Source organism: Cavia porcellus, unplaced genomic scaffold, assembly GCF_034190915.1.
Source record: "Cavia porcellus strain 051 isolate PalLab524CR breed Dunkin Hartley unplaced genomic scaffold, mCavPor4.1 scaffold_31, whole genome shotgun sequence".
Taxonomy (NCBI): Eukaryota; Metazoa; Chordata; class Mammalia; order Rodentia; family Caviidae; genus Cavia; species Cavia porcellus.
Window position 1 is genome coordinate 19,009,666 of NW_026947514.1, and position 21,791 is coordinate 19,031,456.

Here is a 21,791-nt window from a genome sequence, read left to right on the forward strand (position 1 = left end):
ACATGATAAACTAATGGAGACAGAAGAACAAAAGCTTCATGAGACTTCAAAACAAGATGATATTAAATCAGCACTAACTATTATATTGTCTTTTTTGCTTCAAAATAACTGTTCATACCATCACAGACAATAAAATCAAACAACCCAGTTTAAAACCATCCAAATAATGAATGAAAACATTATAAGGCTTCAAAGCAATATAATAGGGAATCATATTTAGCACATTCTTTTATTTACTCTTACCATTTCTTACACTAGGGAAACTATGCGGTATTTATACATAGGAGTTTGATTTATTTCGCTTATGAGTATGGTCTCAAGCTGCACCCATTTATTTACAAATATCTCAATGTGATCATTCTTTAAAACTGAGTAGTACTCCATTGCATAAACATACTACAGCTTTTTTACCAATTCCTCAGTTGATGGACACTTTGGTTGTTTCCAAGATCTGGCGATTACAAATTGTGCGGCTATAAACATGGGTGCACATATATCACTGTGGTATGACCTCTTCAGTTTTATATAATTCATATAATTTATATATAATTTTATAATTATATATTATATAATTTTATATAACTGGAAGAAATGGGACTTCCAGTCAAAGCTTTTTGAGAAAACTCCAGACTGACCTCCACAATGGTCGCACCAGTCTACACTCCCACCAACAGTGCAGGAGAGTTCCTTTTTCCTCACAGCCTCTTTAGCATTTGTTGTTGGTAGTTTTCTTGATCCTGGCCATTCTTTCAGGAGTGAGATGGAATCTCAAATGTGGTTTTTATTTGCATTTCTCTAATGACTAATGATGATGAAAATTTTTTTATGTATTTGTTTGCCATTTGTATTTCTTCATCTGAGAATTGTGTATTCGTTGCAGATACCCATTTCTGGATTGGATCTTTGAATTCTGGTGGTTTGATTTTTTTTTTAATTCTTTATATGTTGTAGATAGAAGTCCTTTGTCTGAGGGACAGTTCACTAAGATTTTTTCCAAGTTTGTGGGTTTTGTTTTCACTATGCTGGAGATTTATTTTGACGTGCAGAAACTTTTTAATAAGAGACGATCCCAGTTAGTGATTCTGGGAAGTATTTCCCATGTGGTTTGATTCCTGTTCATGAATTGTCTACCTACTACTATGTCTACAAGGTTTTTACCCAATTTGTCTTCCAATAGATTTAGTGTTTCTGTTTTAGTATTCAGATCTTTGATCCATTTAGATTTTAATTTAGTATAAAGTGATAGGCATGGGTCTAGTATTAGTTTTCGACATGTGGAGAGCCTGTTTTTACAACACCATTTATTAAAGAGACTGTCATTCTTCCAGTGAACACGTTTGGCCTCTTTATCAAAAATAAAGTGGTTGAGTGTGTTTGTAGTTGTGGTTGTATATTCTAATCTATTCCATTGATCTTCAGCTCTGTTTTGATTCCAGTACCATGTTGATTTTACTACAGTCGCTTTGTAGCATAACTTCAATTCAGGGATTGTGATACCTCCTGTCTTGTCTTTGCTGCTTAGAATTGCCTTTGATATTCTAGGTCTCTTCTGGTTCCAGACAAAATTGAGGAGTGATTTCTCTAGATCCATGAGTTATGTTGATGGTATTTTTTATTGGGGTTGCATTGAATCTGAATAGCAGTTTGGGGAGAATGGCCATTTGCACAATATTTATTCTTCATATCCAAGAGCAAGGGATATCTTTCCATTTTCTGAGGTCCTTTTCAATTTCTTTTTTTAGTATATTATAATTTTCCTTATATAGGTCTTTCACTTCTTTCATGAGAATAATTCTTAAATATTTCATTTTCTTGATTGCTAGTGTGATGGGTGTGGCTTCTCATTTCTGTCTCTGTGACTTTGTTGTTAGTATATAGAAATGCTATTGATTTTTGAGTATTGATTTTGTATCCAGCTACATTGCTGAATTTATTATATCTAGGAGTCTTTCAATGGGGTTTCTGGAGTCTTGTATATACAGTATCATGTCATCAGGAAATAATGATAATTTAACTTATTCTCTTCCTATCTTTACCCCTTTTATTTCTCTCTCTTGTCTAATTGCTCTGGCTAGTATTTCCAGGACTGTATTAAACAGAAGCAGTATAAGGGACATCCTTGCCTTGTGTCTGATTTTAAGGTAAAGGCCTTCGATTTTTGACCATTTAGTGTGATACTGGCTGTTGGTTTTTCATAGATGGCCTTTATTATATTGAGGTAAAGACCATCTATTTCAATTTTCTGTAAGGTTATTATCATAAATGAATAGTGGACCTTCTCAAAAGCTTTTTCTGCATCTATAGAAATGATTATGTGATTCTTACTTTTGGCTTTATTGATATGGTGGATTACATTTATTGACTTACCTACGTTGAATCATCCTTGCATGCCTGGGATGAATCCCACTTGGTCATGGTGTAAAATCTTGATGATTTGTTGCATCCTATTTGCCAATATTTTATTGAAGATTTTTGCATCTGTGTTCATTAGGGAAATTGGTCTGTAGTTCTCTCTTTTAGTTGGTTCTTTCTCAGGTTTTGGTACTAGAGTAATATTTGCTTCTAGGGATGACTTAGGAAGAATTGTTCCCTTTCAATTTCACTGAAGAGTTTGAGGAGTGCAGGCATTAATTCTTCTTCGTATTTCTTGTAGAATTCTGCAGGAATCCATCTGGGCCTGGGCTCTTCTTTGTAGGTAAGGACTTAACTACGTTACCAATTTGATTAATAGACATTGGGTTATTCAACAGTTTTACATCTTCTTGATCTAGCTTTGGTACTTCATATGTTTCTAGGAATCTATCTATTTCTTCTGTGTTATCAAACCTATGAGAGTAGAGGGTTTCAAAATAGGTGCTGAAGATCTGTATTTCTAGAGTCTGTAGTGATTTCCCCTTTCTCATTCCTTATTACATGAATTTGAGCTTTTTCTTCCCTTTTTAAAAATAAGATTGGCTAGTGGATTATGAATTTATTTATTTTTTCAAAGAATCACCTCTTTGATTTATTGATTCTTTGGATTGTTTTCTTAGTCTCTATTGCATTGATTTTTGTCTGATTTTTGTAATTTTCTCTCTTCTTTTGTGTTTAGGCTTGTCTTGCTCTTTTTTTCTAGATGTTTGAGGTGTAGAATCAGGTTATTTATTTGTATTCCTTCCATTTTCCTGATATGGGAATTCAGTGCAATAAATTTCCCTCTGAGGACAGCCTTCATTGCATCCCACAGATTCCGGTAAGTTGTATTTGTATTTTCATTTGCTTGTAGGTATTGCTTAATTTCTTCTTTAATTTCCCCTATGACCCACTGATTACTCAGGAGTGAGTTATCAGTTTCCATGTGTTTGTGTGATTTTTGCTGTATCTTTTATCATTAATTTCTATTTTCATGGTGCTATGATCCAATAATATGCATGGGATAATTTCATCTTTTTCTATTTATTTAAGTATGTTCTGAGGGCTAATATATGATCTATTTTAGAGAATCTCCCATGTACTTCTGAGAAGAACGTGTATTCTGATGTTGTTGGGTGAAACACTCTGTATATATCTATCAAGTCCATTTGTTCACATGTGTGATTCAGTTCTGTTATTCCTTTAATGATTTTCGGTCTGGTTGATCTGTTCCTTGGTGTCAATGGCATGCTAAGGTCTCCTGTTATAATTGTGTTACAGCTAATTTTATTTTTCCTTTCTGTTAATAGTTGTTATATATAACTGGGTGCATATATATTTAAGAATTTGGTGCAAATATATTTAAGATTGTTATCTCTACATCTTGAAGTTTTCCCCTAACCAGTATTTATTGACCTTCTTTATTTCTTCTGATCATTATTGAAGTTTACAATGTCTGCAAACAGAATAGCTACCCTTGCTTTCTGGGGGGTGTTCCTGTTGCATGAAGTATTGATTTACATCCTTTGACTTTCAGTCTGTGAGTATCCTTTTGTGTTAGATGAGTTTCTTGTAAACAGCATATAGTTGGATGTTGTTTCTTGATCATTTCTGTCAGTCTGTTTCTTTTAATTGGTGCATTGAGATCATTTACATTAATGGTTATATGTTATATGTTAATTATTATTGACATGTTATTTTTCTGCTGTTGAATCTTTATCTTTCCATTCTGTTTAACTATCTGCTTTGCTTTGTGGTTTTCCCCTAGTGTATCTAAACTGTCTTTCAGTACTCTGCAGGGTTGGCTTGCTGATCATGAAGTTCTTCAGCTGTTCTTTGTCATGGAAGTATCTTATTTCTCCACCCATTTTGAAGGACAGTTTTTCAGGGTACATCAGTCTAGGTTAGAAATCATCTTCCTTTAGTATCTGAAATACTTCACTCCATGCTCTTGCTTTATTGTTTGTGCTGAGAAGTCTTTTGTGATTCTGATAGATTTTCCTTTATAAGTGATCTGTCTTTTCTCTCTGCCAGCTTTTAATATTCTATTCTTATGTTGGATTTCTGGAATGGTGATTATTAAATGTCTGGGTGTAGTTTTATTTTTTTTATGACTATTTGGAGTTCTATATGCTTCACTGATCCTGATGTCAGTTTCCGTTCTCAAGTTTGGGAAATTTTTAGCTATTATTTCTCTAAATATCCTCTTGACATCCTTTATGTTGTCCCCTTCTTTTTCATTTTTCCCTGTCCACCATATGTTGTTTTTCTTTGCATCATCTTGCAGCTGTGGAATTATTATTTCCTGATTCCTTGGCTTTTTTGTTTTTGGTTTTTTTTTTTGTTTTTGGTCTTTTTCCTTTTTATTGGTACTAGGGATCGAACTCATGACTGCCTGCTTTACAAGGCAGTTGCTTATGCTGCTGAGCTAAATCCATAGCCCCTGATTCCTTGTTATTTTTAAAAGATCTTGCCTTTTCTGTTCTCTAGCTGCCATCTTGTCTTTGAGGTCTGAAATTCTATCTTCACTTACTTTAAGGCTATTTTTTGCAACTTTCAATGGAATTTTTATTTCCTGTATATCTCTTTGCATCTGCTTCATGTATTCTGTTTGTTTCTTATATTGTTAATCCAGGGATTCTATCTTTTGGTTTAGTTTCTCCAATTTTTTAACTGTGTCTTCTTTAGATATGTTCAGCATCACTTTCATTTCTTTTATCATTTCTTCTTTTAGCAGGAAGATTGTTTCTATTTTCAATTCCTTTAAAGCTTCCCAGAGTAGCTTCTTTATTTCAGCTGCTATTATTTCAGGTATTTCAGGTGTATGGAATATATTTTATTCTATGTACAAAGCTCCTAAGGTTTCTTGGGATAGGCTGGAGGTTTGAGATTGCATTTTGGTCCTTCGCTTTGTCATTATCCTATATTTCTGTGCTTCAAGTGTTGTTTCAAGGCTTCCCCTGGATGTGTTGGAAATCACCTCCCATGCCCTAGGCTCCCAGGACTGGATGGAAGTTGTTGAGCCTGGTCTGGTTAGGCCCTCAGGCCCTCTGGTGCCACCTTCAGTGTTCCAGGCAACTGGGCAGTCCCCTCACCGTTGTGGATGATGGGTTAAAGCTCTCCCTGGGTGAAACCTGGAACTCACTTCACCTACTCTCAAATCTCATAATAGAAGAATGTCAGTGGGTAATATAGTTGGTCCTCAAAACCTCCCAAGGCAAATCTAGTATGCCTGGGCTCTGAACGGGTCTGTGAGCTCTGGAAGAGATGATCTTAAAGTCTCTCAGGGCTCAGGGTGGTGTGCAAATTTACCCTAGTCATCTGCTGAGTTTCCCTGTTTGGAGGAAAGTCACTGGGCATGTCCTGGGCAGGCCTGAAACCTGCCAAGCCCAGCCCAGTGTGGCTGGGCTCTGGGTGGGTCCTTGAGCTCCAGAAGAGATGTTTATAAGTCTCCCCAGGGCTCCAGATAGCATACAGACTTACCCTAGCCACCAGCTTAATTTCCCAGTTTGGGAGAAGGACACTGGGCATGTTCTGGGCATGTCTGAAACCTGCCAAGAGCAGCCTAGTTTGGCTGGGCTCTAGGCTGGACCTTGAGCTCTTGAAGAGATGATCTTATATTCTCCCAAGGGCTCGGGATGGTGGACGCACTGCAGCCAGACTTACTCTAGCCACCAGATGCGTTTCCCAGTTTGGGAGAAGGTCACTAGGGGTATCCTGGGTAGGCTTGAAACCTGCTAAGTATAGCCTAGTGTCCTAATCATTTTATTGAATAAAATCAATGCATTATTTTATCATTGCACTATTTATTATATTTATCGTAGTAATAATGTTTTTACAGTTGTTTCTTAATGTTATTGCTATTTAGAAATCCATATTATTAGGGACACATTCAGATACAGCACAGGATTTAGAGTGGAGAGTATGTTGTCCTACAGGGTGTGGTGGTGCACACCTGTAATCCCAGCAATTGAGAGACTGAGGCAAGAGGACAAATTTGAGCCCAATTCAAGGCCAACAACATTCAAAATGAGCCAATTCAAGGCCAGCCTGCATTGCATCTCTCAAAAAAAAAAAAAAAAAAAAAAAAAAAAAAAAAAAAAAAAAACAAATCAAACTAAACAAATCAACATAAAATGTATGCCTAGGTTAGAAATCACAGTAGAAAAGAATATTCAATGCTGGTTATCATATAAGAAATACTACATCTGTGTAGGTTTTCATATCTTTAAAGTATCTAGGTAGTATTGTTTCAAGTACCTAAAGCCATTGCTTGTATTTCATTGTCTTTCAGGGCATTTTCACTGTTAATGACTTTTCTTATTTTGTGGTATAAAAATACTTTACATTAGTAGTTTTATTTGCATAATTACATTATGATTTTATTATCATTTACAACATTTTACTGTAACCCAATGTTATTTTCATATAAATCAAATTATCTTAAATCTAATAAATTATTTGAAAAATAGGTAACTTTAATAGGTTTAGTAGTATGCACTTGCTAGGTACACATTATATTTCATGCAAAAAAATTATTAAAAATTGTATATTATTAAATATTGTACAAAATTACCTGTAGGGCATGCCTATAAGATACATATATATATATATATATATATATATATATATATATATAATAGAATTGACTTTTGAGTTTAGATTTAAATCCCATACACAAGTCAATTCTTCAAATATATATTTTTTCAACAAAAAAAAATCTAAAATCTGGAACACCGTGGCTTTAAGAATCTTGGATATGTTAAGATTACCAATGTCAAGTAATGCCATATAAACCTCCAATTTTGAGGTGTTTTAATTGTCTTCCAATTCACCTAGTTCCAGGCATGAATGCACACTGGTCCATGCACATTTCCTTTTTTTTTAAATATTTCTTTGTATTTTAAAGATAATAAAACTGAACAAAACAAAACAGAATAAAGCCAATCAAAGCAAAGCAGTGAAATTAGTACAGAACTTTGAAGCAGGATGATAGAAATCTACCATGGCTGTCATAGTGTAACTTGTTATCTTCACTATAGTTGTCCATTCCATCAGACATAGCAAAATCAAATCAAACAAAACAGAATAAAACCAATCAAAACAGAACATTGGATATAGAAAACCAATAAATAGGAACAAATCATAGCAGTGAGAACAACATTGGATTTCAAAATCAAGATAGAAAGAAATTTCCCATATTTGCTATGTTACATGTTTTCATCCTCTCAGTAGATACTCAGACGACCTGCCCTAGCCTGCAAAGTCAGCCAAAGAATACAGACATTCAGTTGCTTTCTGTATCTGTTGTTATTAACTTACCCTGTCCTCCAGACCGGCTGGTTACCTATAGTGACTGGAAGTTGCTGATTCTTATCTGCTAGCTCATAGGCTCCAGGGAGAAGCTATCTGACTTCCCTCTTCCTTAGTCCCACATGGGTTTGGAAGTTTACCAGAAGGACTAAATGGTGTCTTCTTCCATTAACACTTAGCTTCACTCAACATTTATAATTACTATTATGTGAAGTTAAGGACAGTCGTTAAACTGTGAACATAAGTGAATATAATAGAATTTTGCTCATTTTCTTTTTGAGGCACAAATTTTGTTTTGATATGTGGAAAACAGGTAAAAATCTATGCTACATATTTGAAAATCTCTGAGAACTCCAATGCATATTTTGAAATCAACAGATTCTTGAAATGGAAAAATAAAACACATCTGACAAACTGTAAAGTTACATGTGTACTGCATCTGACCAAAGAGAAACAGAACATGCAATTTAAATCACTATGTTTGTAACAGTCATGTCTTAGATAATGTGTAACTAATTGATGTTCAAAGAAACAAACCACCAAAAATTAGAAGATTGACAGCAGTTACCTGTCTTTGCTCTCAATTACAGAGGACATAGTAAGCACATAGAATTTTGTTTCTTACCTATAGAATTCTGGTATTATATTTATAAATTATTCACACTCTTAAGCTATGAGTGAAATCATATGATTTCAGTTTTCTATAGATTATTTTCTATAAATTGTCTGGGGTTTAAATCTGACATTTTTATTGTTAGAGACTAGCTTCACTGTTTGTAAATTTTATATCACAAAATTTTGTATCCTTAGATTAAGAAACATAGCTACAGAATGCACATTATTATTCTACTATTTTACACAGTATATCACATTTTAAAATTATATATTCTCCAATTTCTGTAACTGTTCAATTGCTAATATTTATTTCAAAGATCAATAATAATTAGTACAGATAAAATATTCAATAAAAATTATTTTGTATTTATCCAATCAATATATCAGATTATTTTCTACAGACATAAAATGATGTCATATTATTTAATATAGTTCATGAAAATATATTATTAATTAGCATTCAGTAATATTACTGTGAATATTCTATATTTTTTCAAGACGTATGTACTAGTACAACTTAGTACTAGTGTAAGCAATGCCTCACCTAAAAATTGGGCAACCGAAATAAATGTGTATTTCTCAAAAAGAAACTAAGTACCACATGAAAAAAAAAATTAACATCCTTAGCCAATAGAGAAATGCTAATCAGAAGCATCATGGAGTCTTTTTCTTACTCAAGAAGGGAGGTAAATTTGTGGCAAAATATCTTGCTGGGACAATGTAGCTGGCCCCAGGCTACACAGGATGGAAGAGTACAGAGGAACAGTGCACCCCGCATACCCTGCCACCTATGCTGGCAAAAGCCTCATGCAATCTGTATTGAAGCCAGGAGTAAAGCAAGCATACTATGAAATCTTAGCCAGATCTGATTCTGGGTTCCCTACAACAGGGTGTGGCAGAAGTGACAAACCAAAGAGTGATGCAATTGAAGACCAGACCAACATTCAGAAGAAAAGTTTCACCTCAAAGTGGTGCCCTACCACAGAAACCAGATGAGAGACAGACTTGGGAGACACGATGAGAGAAAGGGAGAGCTGAAAAGGTATCTTCTGGAATGCCTTGGAGGCTCATGCACAGGTTAGGAGGACCATGGGACCTGTGCATTTTGATAAGAAACCACTTTTGGTGGGTGGGCCCTTCAGCTGTGGTGGACCTGAAGTGGATGATGTTTAGTCCAATGGTCTGTTTGCACTTATGCACTGCTGCTTACATTCAGCAGAATTAGTGGCTTAAATTATTCTAGGTCATTTTCTGGGTGGTCTTAGTGTTTCTGCTAAAATCATAGACTTCCTTACCTTAGTAAGAAAAAGATCATAAGTGGTTCTTACTGATTTTCAGTATCCAGTTGATATCTGACACCATTGTCTTTGGTGACTTTACTACAGTAGTCAAGGTGAGTTTTTATTTTGTTTTGTTTTGTTTTCTAAATACCAATATCTGGATTTCCTATTGGTCATGAACAACACTGGAGCTCGCTACCAGAGAACTGGACACTAGGTCAAAGAAGGTGAAAATCTCAACACACACACACACACACACACACACACACACACACACACACATAAACATGAAATGACAAGGTATCACAGTCCTTCTAAATACCTCAAAATTTCCCCAAAAGCAGACAAGGAAGCACTGAGCAGAAGGAAATCATAAGCCACAAAAATGAAGGATCTAAAACCATATCAATGGATATAAAATAATTTAAGAAGGTAAATTTAAAAAAGATATAACTAATCAGAAAAATCACCGTACTGAAACAAATCATTGCATAGTACAGAAAAGACAGTATTAAAGATCTAGTGAGCTAAAGAGATGCAAAAAAAAGAATGCACATTATAGGAAAAAACGTGAAACTTTCTAAATGAAATCCAGGATGACAAAACTATGAAATTTTGGACAGCTAAAGAGAAAATGTAAGACACTGAGTCAGATCTAGAGGACAGGGCTGCAGCCAATGAACAATTAATGAAAAAATATCATAAAATAAGATGGCATGAGAATGAATCCAATAGCTGTTATAGGAGTCAAGAAACACTAATGTAAGAGTAATTAGAATTAATTAAAAATTGGAAGGCAAAAATTGACATGAAAAACCTATACGTAGAAATACTAGTGGAAGTATTTCAGAAAAAAAAAAAAAAGCATGTAACATGTAGGTAAGTGAGACGTACAAGACCATGCATAGCCATGATCAGAAAACAGCAACAATGAGAACAACAACACTCCAGGCTACATCACAATTAAAGCACTGGGAATCTAACACAGGAACAGAATTTTAAGGTTTGGTAGAGAAAAGAAGTGAACCTACTTTAAGGAAACTCCATTAGAATTACAACAGACTTCTCAAACCAAACTTACAGGCAAGGAGAGCTTAAAGTGTCTCAAGCTATGAAGGTAAACAACTTCCAACCCAGAATAACATAGTTGGCAAAATTATCTTCCAATACAATAGAGAAATGACACTTATATGATAAAGTAAACTTAAAGTCATGACCACCAACCAACACACCAAAAATTTGTCAAGAACATCCTAGAAGGAGACAATGACACTAATAATGAAAAATATTTAATATAATGAATGCAGCAGATAGGGAGACAAAAATTAAGTAGATGCTAAAGGAATCCTAACAAGTAACAATAACAGAATGACAGGAATAAATCAATACCTATCAATTATTACCAACAATGTAAATGCACTCAATTCCCGAAAAGACACAGATAAACAAAGTTGATCACAAAACAAAATCTAATTGTATGGTGTATGCAAGAAACATATTTGACAGAAAAATAAATCAATAGACTGAAAATGGAAGAATGGAAAATAATATTCCATGCAAAAGAACCAAAACTAAGCATAAGTAGCTGTTCTATTTTCTGACGAAGTTTATTTCAAGCCAAAGCTGATCAAAAGAGGTCATGTAAGACATCATACATTGCTTACCAAAACCATTCATAGGAAGTGATAACAATTATAAACCTGTATCCACCAATCCACAGTGCCCCAACTTCATTAAAAAAAAAAAACACTTATAGACAATATGATGAAATAAACATCTATACATTTATAGAAGGGACCTCAATACTTCACTATTACAAATAGATTGACTAACCATTAAATCCATAAGGAAATTTCAAAATTTAATGAAAGCATTGAGCAAATAAACTTGATAAATATATACAGTGTCCCAACCCAAAAACACCAGAATATGCATTCTTTCTAATAGCACATGGTACTTTTTTTCAAAATAGATCATATAAAAGCTAATAAAGCATGCTCAAGTAAGCACAAAAGATTGAAATTGTATCAAGCATATTATCAAATCATGGTGCGTAGAAACTAGGGTCCATAGCAAACAAAATTACAGAAATTGCAGCTGTATGTACATTAAACTACACAGCCTTGAATGACTGGTGTGTCATGAATGGCTGTTAAGAAAGAAATAAGATAGTTCCTAGAATTAAACCTTAAAGCCAATACAACATACAAAATATTATGGGATGCAATGAAAACAGTCCTAGGAGAGACGTTCATAAATGTAACTGCCAGCATCAGAAAAGCTAAAATAACCTAGCAATGCTTCCCAAGGTCCTAGAAAAATAAGAACAATCCAAATCCAGAACTTTTATAAGGAAAGAAGTTGTTAAAATCAACCAGAAATCAATTAAATGGAGATCAAAAATTCAATACAAAGAATCACTGCGTTGAAGAACTTGTTCTTTGAAAGAATAAAGTAACCAAGCCTTTAACCATTCTTACCAAAAAAGAAGACACAAAGTGTAAATAGAAGTGAAAGAAGTAGAATCATATCAGATACCATCAAAATCTAGAAAATTATTATAAATCAAGTCTCAAAACTTCTTTTAAAAAACTGAGGAATTCAGAAGAAATGGAGGGATTCCTAGATACATAGGAATTACCGGACCTGAGCCAAGAAAACTTAAAATGTTGAACAAATCAGCAACAGGCAATTACATGGAAGTATTACTAAAATCACTATCAACTAAGAAAAGCCTAGGATCTGATGAATTCTTTTGCGAATTCCACAAGAATTCCATTGAAGTTCTAATACCAGAAATCCTGAAAGTAATTAATTTGAAAAGAAAGGAGTGGCACCAGAATCATTCTTGGAAACATATACCATCCTGATCTTCAAACCAGACAAGAAGCCAATTATAAAAGAACTACCAGCCCATCTCTCTAATGAACATAAGTGCAAAAATCCTATACAACATAATGGCAAACAGTGCAACATATTATCAAAAAGACATGCTCCTTGACCAAATAAGTGTCATTCCAGGGATGCAAGCATGTTTCTACAAACACAGATCGATACATATATTTTATCACATTAAGGACACAAGGAAAGAATTTACAAGAACTTCTCAATAGATTCAGAGCCTTTAAGAAAATTCAACATTCACTAATGATAAACCATGAAGAAAAAAATCAGTGTATTTCAATCTAAAAAAATATTTATTAAAAATCTACTGCAAAAATCATTTTAAATGGGAAAAAATCTGAAAGTTTTCCCTTTACAATTAGAAAAAATGATGATGATAATCACTACCACCACTTTTTCAACAGTCTTTAAAACATCAGCCAGAGAAAACAAGTAACAGAAAGGAATAAAAAGTGTATATATAAGAAGGAAAAAATCAAAATATTATTACTTGCAGATGACATGATGCTTTACTTATAAAACTCAAAAAAAAAAAAAACCACCACATTGCAAGATGCAAAAACAAAACAAACAAACAAAAAACCCACACACAGAGACTGATACCAGTTCTATAAACTACTAACAAATTTACTGAAATTGAAGTTAGGAAAACAATACCTTTCATAACCTTCAAAAGTATTACATCATGTTGAAAAAAAATTCAATGAAGACATCAAAAATATGTTCCTTGTTCCTGGGGAAGCAAAACCAAAATAATCAAAACGCCTGTATTTCCAAAACTATTACACAGATTCAATGCAATTTCAATCAAAATATTAGCAGCACTTCTCACAGATCTAGAGAAAACAATCCTAATATGTGTATGCACCCAGAAGAGACAGAGACCATCTAAAGCAGTCCTGAGTATTAAAAGTAAGTCAGGTAGCATCAGAATTCCAGACTTGAAGCTACTATAAAGCTACTGTGATTAAGACAGCAGAGTACTGGAACAAAAATGATTATGTGGGTCTAGGGCAGAGAATAAAGACCGTGGAAATAAATCAAAGCACAAACAGCTGTTTAATATTAAATAAAGGGTCCAAAACATACAATGGAGGAATGATATACCTTTAATTAATGGCACTAGAAAAATTTGATATCTACATGCTAAAGCCTAGAACTATATGTTCTTCCATGTATTAAAATAATACAAAAATGGATCAAAGATACAAATGTTAAGATAGAAGCAATCTTTGAATGATAAGATAGGTAAAATTCTAGAAAAGACAGGCATAGGCAAAGATTTTTGTAAGGAACCCTAATGGCACAAAAGTAATACCCAAGACAACACATGGAATCAGACCAAATTTAAAAGGTTCTGCACAGCAACGAAAACAACCAAAAGAGTGAAAAGACAGCCTACAGAATGGGAAAAGAAATGCCTTCTGTTCCTCAGAGGATGAGCAGCTAGGATATATTAAAATCTCAAAAAACTAGTCTCCCTTCAAAAAGACCTAGTGAAAAAATGAACAGTGAAAGAAATTGACACATCTCAATGAAAGTACATGTCAAAACATATTCAACCTCACTGGCCATTAGAGAAAAATAGTTAAAAGCAATTCTAAGATACCATCTAAGCCCAAAAAGAATATTGTCTAATAATAACAAATGTTGGTGAAGATATGGAGAAAAAAAGAACCTCTACTCCATTGTCGATAGAAATGTAAAGTAAGCCAGCTACTATGGAAATCAACCTGGAGATTTCTCAGAAACTTTGAAGTAGACATTCCCTTTGACTCAGGTATTCCCTCTCAATGTATCTTCCAAAAAAGCTTAAAATTGTATATTAGAAGGATACTGCATAACCATGTTTGAAAGCAGCACAGTGTATAATAACAAGGGCTTGGAAACAGTAAATCCATCACTAGATAAATAAAGAAGGAAAATGAGAAATTTATACACAGTGGAACACTACTCTTCCATAAAGACAGGTACATTTGATAAATCACCAGGCAAATGGGTCCACTTGGAAATATAATTGCAAGTGAAGTAAGTCAGACATACCAGCTTACATATCAGATAGTTTCTCTTATAGAAGAAATTTGCAGTTTATAAATGTAAATGAGGAATAAAATGAAAGGGAGGTAAATTACATGTGGGAGAGGTTCAGATGGTTCTTAAAATTGCATATGGTTTCAAAAATATTGTAATATTTTAATATATATGCTAATTCTTTCATTTATACAACTCATTTCTATTTGTATACCTAAAAGTTTTGTGCTAATATTTGCATTTTTCTTCTTTTTCAGTCTTTCTTATTCATATCTTATACTCTGAGTAACTACTTTTAAGATTATGATGCATGATATATTAACTATTGTTTTTCTTTTGTTAGTTTTTATGACATTTTATGTTATTTTCACAAATGAGATAGTAACATAGTAGTGAATGTTAAGAAAGAGTCCCTTTTCTGAATAATGTAAACTGTGTCACTCTTTGAGAATTTCCTGCACTCCATTTTCAAAGAAATAAACATTATAAATGAAGCAGTCTTGTCAATCTTTGCTTACTTGCTATAACAAACTTGTTGATACTTGTGAAATGGCTCTACCGTATCCTTTTGGAGTTTAAAGAAGGTGTTCATTGAATCGGCATCACTCTTATCAAACTTCCTTCCAGGCATTTCCTATCATTGTACTAAAACTGATCAGAATACTTTTTTTCTAAATATCAGCAAGGCTATAAAAATCTACTGTGCTCCTGCTGAATATAAAAAATTTGGTTACTTAAATTATGTTACTAAAAGGAAGTTGGGAAAATGATACTGAATATTGGAGAGAATTAAGTAGATGTTATGGTTTACATCTAGATGTCCTCTAAGTCTCATTTGATCATGGGGATGTTTTCAGAGGTGACTGAACCTCAGAGTGTGTGATGCTGGAATTCAGGGTGTGTATTTACTAATTCAGTAATTAGCTTTGGCATAGTTTGGATTGGTATTAAGAATGTGAACACTATATCTACCCTAGGGCAGGGAGCCTGCATACAATATAAGCACAGAATGAGTCTTGTCTCTTTCTCGTGCTTTGCTGTCTTCTGCCACAATGAACTGGCATGTGCCACTCTACTTTGGAGTCTGTCAAAAATGGACTGAAACTTCTAGGAACTATGAGCTAAATAAACTTTCCATCTTTCAACTTTTGGTGCTAAGATATTTTGTCTCAGCAACTAAAAAAGAAACTAATACAGTAGATAAACAAATGATTATTTTATAAACACCTAAAGAAACTGAAATTGCATTTAAATATCCATTATTAGTTTTTGATTATGGGCAAAAACACATAACTATTATTGGTAATTAACAAAAGAGAAGTTCTATTTTTTGCCTTATACAACAAGATTATGAGAGGTGGAACAAATTATTTTGGAAGGAATGGAAGTTCTTGTTTTTAAGTCTTTCTTTTAAATGGGTTATTTCCCTTTTGTATGCATTCATAACATATAAGAAATGCAAAATCAAATCTACATATTTCTCAAGATGCTTTCCCTGAACTCTTTCCAAAAGGTTTTTGTACAAGGTATGAAATTATTTATAGTATTCATCCTTCAAATTAACATTATTCATTCTAAAATATGATATAAAATCGTTAAACTATTTTTAAAATTTAAGCTATCCTGGAAATTATTTTCCCATTTATGTTATTGACTACCTCTCTAATCCAGTGTAGAGTGAAATCAGCTCTCCCTTGGTAATGGAAAGCAAAATGGCATAGTTCTTTTGGAACACAGTTTGGCAGATTCTCATTAAATGAATTGTATTCTTATTATGCAACCTAGAAATCACACTCCTTGGTATTTACCCAGATGCACCCACAATTTACCTCTGCACAAAAGCCTGCCTACGAATATATGTAGTAGATTCTTTTGCAATTATCAAAAACTGGAAGCAATTCAGTAGATTAATGAATAATTAAATCGTGGAAGATTACAAAATGTATTATCCTGTGCTAACAGGACATGAATTATTCAAGCAACGAAGAGTAATGGAAAACACTCCATGGAGCTACACACTATAGGTATTCAATTATTTGACGTTTTGCAGAAAGCAAGAGTATGGTGGGAGCCAAAGGAGTTTTGGCTACTAGAGAAGGTAATAAAAATGGATAGGTAGCTTACGGAGGATTTTTGTAGCAATGAAACCATTCAGTATGGTATGGCGCAGTGGATCTCTGCCATTTTCCATTTATTGGCACTCAGAGAATGCACAGAACTGTGAGAACCTTGGACTGTAAGGGACACAGTGCAGAGTGCAAGTTCAGATTGTAATAAATGTATCCACCCTTGTGTTGAACAATGACATTAGTGGTAGCTGTGCAAATGCAAAGAATAAGAACATCCAACTTCTCTGTACTTCTGCTCAGTTTTGATATCAATCAAAAACTGCTATAATATAATTTGTTGTTTAAAGGGATATGCAATGAAGCTGCTATTTACTAACCAACAAGTCCATTTTTGCCTCTAATTGCTGATCCTTTTCTATAATTACAGCCTATCACATTTTTAAACTTAAAATTTCACTTAGGAATTTTCATTTAGGAATTCACTTTTAAACTTAAAGTCTACTAAGGAATCACAGAATGATATTTTCAGGTTCTTACTAAGCATTTTAGAACTTCTAATTTCATTTTTGCACGATTTTATATTCAAAGATTCTCCAGCTGAATAGTTATGAAAACAATATTTGAATCAGTTATTATATGACTTCATAAAAACAGGCACTATTAACCTCTAAGTTTCTTATTTACGAGGTTGTTGGGGGCCAGAGATATAGCTCAAAGACACAATGCTTGTCTGGCCAGCAAGAGATCAGGAGTTCCATTTCCGGATTTTTCTCCTCCTCCCCTCAAAAGGAAACTGGGAAGGAACTAGTCAATCTTGGTTTTCTTTCGATCATTTGTTTATCTTTTCCCTTCCTTTATTTCATCCTCCATTTCCTTGGCTTCCCTTCCCAATTGAGTGTATTCTTCCTATTTTATAATATTTTGTTATATTTAGGCTCTCATTTATTGTGAGTGGTTTTTCACACTAGAGAAACAATGAGACATTTATGTATGTATGTTCTATTTATTTCAATTAAGAGTGTAGTGTCAAAGTCCTTCCATTTAGCTATAACTGTCTCATGTTTTTCATTCTTTATCACTGAGGACAACTGCATTATACAACATAAACCATGTCTTCTTTATTTACTGGTTGATGGACATATTGTTTCTTTCAATTTTTCCTTATGAGACATGGTTCAGTCATGCTTATTGTCATTAGTATCCTATCTTGTTCACAATAATTCAGATTGCTCTGAAAAATTCATGGGAAACTGATCATATTTTCTCTTGTTTTAAGCACTATTCTCTTAAGGAATGAATAAAATCTACTATTAATTATGGTTACTTCACTCCACTGTGAATTTCCACTGATTTCTTGATCATTTAATGCCCCTACTTGGTGATTTATACACTATGCAAGTGTGATTTTTAATAAGTAATGCTTTGCTTGTGGCATATCCATGAAGATTTTTAAAAATAACCTTTATAAATACCTGTTTATCACTATTAACCTTCATTTAGTTCGACATTGATCCATACATAGTTTCTTAGCATTAGCTAACTTAATTATTTGGTAATGTTATGTTTTATCAGTGCCTCATTAAGTGCATAACCATTTATTCAGAATGGCAGCTAATTGGAGAGAATTTAAAAGAAGAAGGGTGGGGTTGAGTATTGAATTACCAAAATGACTGACCTGATGCTTGTGATGCATATGTCATTGCATACAGCTCTTAAGGGAAGCAGAAGAAATATGATTTTAAGCATTTCTACTTCTCTAAATATCTTCATAAACCTAGAAAATATTCATAATGGTGATCTATGGAAAACTTTGCAAAATAGAACAGTTTTCAGCTGTACTTGTCCTTTGATACAGTACAATGGGAAGGCTGGATTAAATGAAGTCCAGATTTATTGAGGCATTTGTCTAAGGGCACAGAATTATTTCTGTGCAAAAATATCTGACCACGTTTATAACCTAATAAACCATTTTATCACTAAGTTTGTTGATCTTTCTTGTTTTATGAATAGGTAAACAAATTAATTTTTCCTCATATAATCTAGCAGTAATTTTAATGCTCACAATTACCTTTTTTCTTCTCCATCATAAATATTTGCTGTTTGAAAATTTTTACTTTTAAGAAACTATTTCCATATCATTCTGAATGCCTTTTTTATGGGTGTTCTCCAGTTAATGATTACCCAACTACATAGTATGAATCACTGACCTGCATAGTGTATAACAAGGTGGCCATTATACAACTTTTGAAAATATGAAGAGCTGTTTCAACATAGGTCATAAGTAATCTAGTTTCTCATTGACAAAATGTATACTTCTATGCTATTTTATTTTGCAGAAGTGCTCAAATTAGTGATTCCATTCCAAATTTCATTCATTCATTGAAATTTTTTACAACCAAAATGCAGATTTGAGAAAAACATGTTATTAGGGATTAAAACTGAAAGCTTCTCCAAAATTGTCAAGTGCACAAAGATAGGGTTTTTGGTTGGTGATTGGCTGATGGCACTGTGATAATCAGTATATTCATTCATCAATGCTTTTTATAGCAGCATATATTGCCACAAGTTGGAGCCAGGTTGAGAACGCCAGGTCACTAAAATTGTGACCTGGAAGGGTATATTCTTGTTACCAGTTTGTCTCACTAATTGTGCTTTTTGGCTTGAAAGTTGAGGCATGCTCCTCTACCAGGCCTTCCCACCATGCCCTTTCTTCCTTAAAGCCAAAACCCATGAACTTATACCCGTGAAACTATAAGCCTATTAAACATTTTTATTTTGTGTATGGCAGGCTTTTTTCTCAGCAACGAGAAAGCAGAAAAACATACACACACACTGAAACACATTGAAAATCCAAGACAAGTGGGTTTGCTGAGAACTAGGTAATGAATCTTTCTGATTTTGTGCATTGAAATTTACTCTTATTTGTTATCTTTTTGATTGTAGATCACATTCATATAATCTGAGTTTTTTAAAGAAGGACACATAATTATTAGAACAATGATTAAATATCTATGAAAAAGTTCAATCTTTTAACAATCTGGTATGTAGTCTATCATATGGAGGTCTAATATTTTATTTTCTTTATTGCTTGTGAAAAGAATCATCTAAGGCCAGTTATATGAAAATACACTATGGTTACAAAACCACAGGAATTGTATAGCAGAATCTATATGTGGTTACATCAATTCAAAACCAACAGACGTTTAGTACTAAATGGCACACCTTATTTTCTGTCTACAAACTTCTATCTATGTGTTATGGATTAAAAACTGGTGGTCAACTTAACACAGAATTGAATGACCATGCTGCTGAGCATAGATGTTTCACTTGAGGAAGTTTGTCAGTATAAAAGGAGACATAGAGGAGGAAAAGGTGGAGAAGGAGAAGGAGAAGAAGAAAATGCATGGAAGCATTAATGCATTGAGCTATTAAGGTATTGTGGGTTCTCCTACTGGTTGCTGTTTGAGCCATTAAGTTCTCCTGGAGAAGCTTTGGTTCTTACCTGGAGCATCACTTCCTGGATCCAGAGAGGAAGACTGTGCTGCTTGGTCTCCAGGATGAACTCATCACACTGGCTTCCTGGCAGGAGACTGTGCTTGTTGTTGGAGGAGCTCAGGGCCTATATGTTGCTAAGGAAGGCTGTGGTGCCTTCAGAACAGCCTTGGTCTTTGTTGTGAGTGTGAATTCTAGGCTCAAGTGTAGAACCCTCAACCCACCAGCACAGCTCCTTTACCCTTTTGGCATAGATTTTCTGGCTTCCACTGCTGACCTTTGGCCTTCATAGCACGGATCCGTAAAAGAGACACGTGAGTCCTTCTTGTGGGCTCTGGACCTCCAGTTGGATTCGTGGGAGGCATTGTCATAAGTTCTGGGTCTTCATCTGGTCTCATGTGGGACATTGCTGTGGGAATCAGGCCCTTGGCTAAATGTTCTATGCCTTTGATGTTGCAGATAGATTTCCTGGAGTTTCTTGTGTTAATTCTGGGTGACCATCATAAAAAAAAAAAAAAAAAATATATATATATATATATATATATATATATATATATATTCCATGTCCTGATTCCAACTGTTCTTTGCACAGTTCCTGACTACCACACTATCATTTTATTCTTCCAGCTAAAGTTTAATTATGTGTTCGATGCTTAGAGTTCAGTCTCAAATTTAACCCAAGATGCCTGCCTCACCCATTCCAGGGACACCCAAAAATCAAATGGAAGCATTAACCTGGCATGATCCTTATTTTTCATTCCTCCTCCTCCACCACTTCTTCTTCTTCTTCTTGTTCTTCTTCTTGTTCTTCTTCTTCTTCTTCTTGTTCTTCTTCTTCTTCTTCTTCTTCTTCTTCTTCTTCTTCTTCTTCTTCTTCTTCTTCTTCTTCTCTCCCTCTCCCTCTCCCTCTCCCTCTCCCTCTCCCTCTCCCTCTCCCTCTCCCTCCCTCTCCCTCTCCCTCTCCCTCTCCCTCTCCCTCTCCCTCCCTCTCCCTCTCCCTCTCCCTCTCCCTCTCCCTCCCTCTCCCTCTCCCTCTCCCTCTCCCTCTCCCTCTCCCTCTCCCTCTCCCTCTCCCTCCCTCTCCCTCTCCCTCCCTCTCCCTCTCCCTCTCCCTCTCCCTCTCCCTCTCCCTCTCCTCCTTCTCCTTCTCCTTCTCCTTCTCCTTCTCCTTCTCCTTCTCCTTCTCCTTCTCCTTCTCCTTCTTCTTCTTCTTCTTCTTCTTCTTCTTCTTCTTCTCTAGGCAATCTCTCTAACATTACCTTGCCAGTGGCTCGAAATGGATCTATTTAACAACATATAATAAAGATTAAAACTTTAAAAAAAACAAAAGAAGCAAATGGAAACAAAAAATCACTAACCTCCAGTTTTAATAGGTTTACAAATTATCTCTTGGTTTTGGCTGGTAAATTCAACATCTTTTGAAATTTAAACTTTAGGTACCTTCTCTGGAAATTCCTTTTCTACAGTTATATTTACCTGAAATGGCAATATGAGGAGATTCATGATGCATTTACCAGTGAAAGTGAATGAAAAGTAAAAACTACAAAACAAATGTTAAAAAAAAAATGGAATCCAGAAGTAGTGTAGAGGATTCTTAGCAAATGAAAAACTATTTATTTATTTAAGAAAATTATTCAACTTCAGTAAAAACAGCAAAAGTCTGTAGCAATTGAGCTAAAATCTGCTACCCTCACTC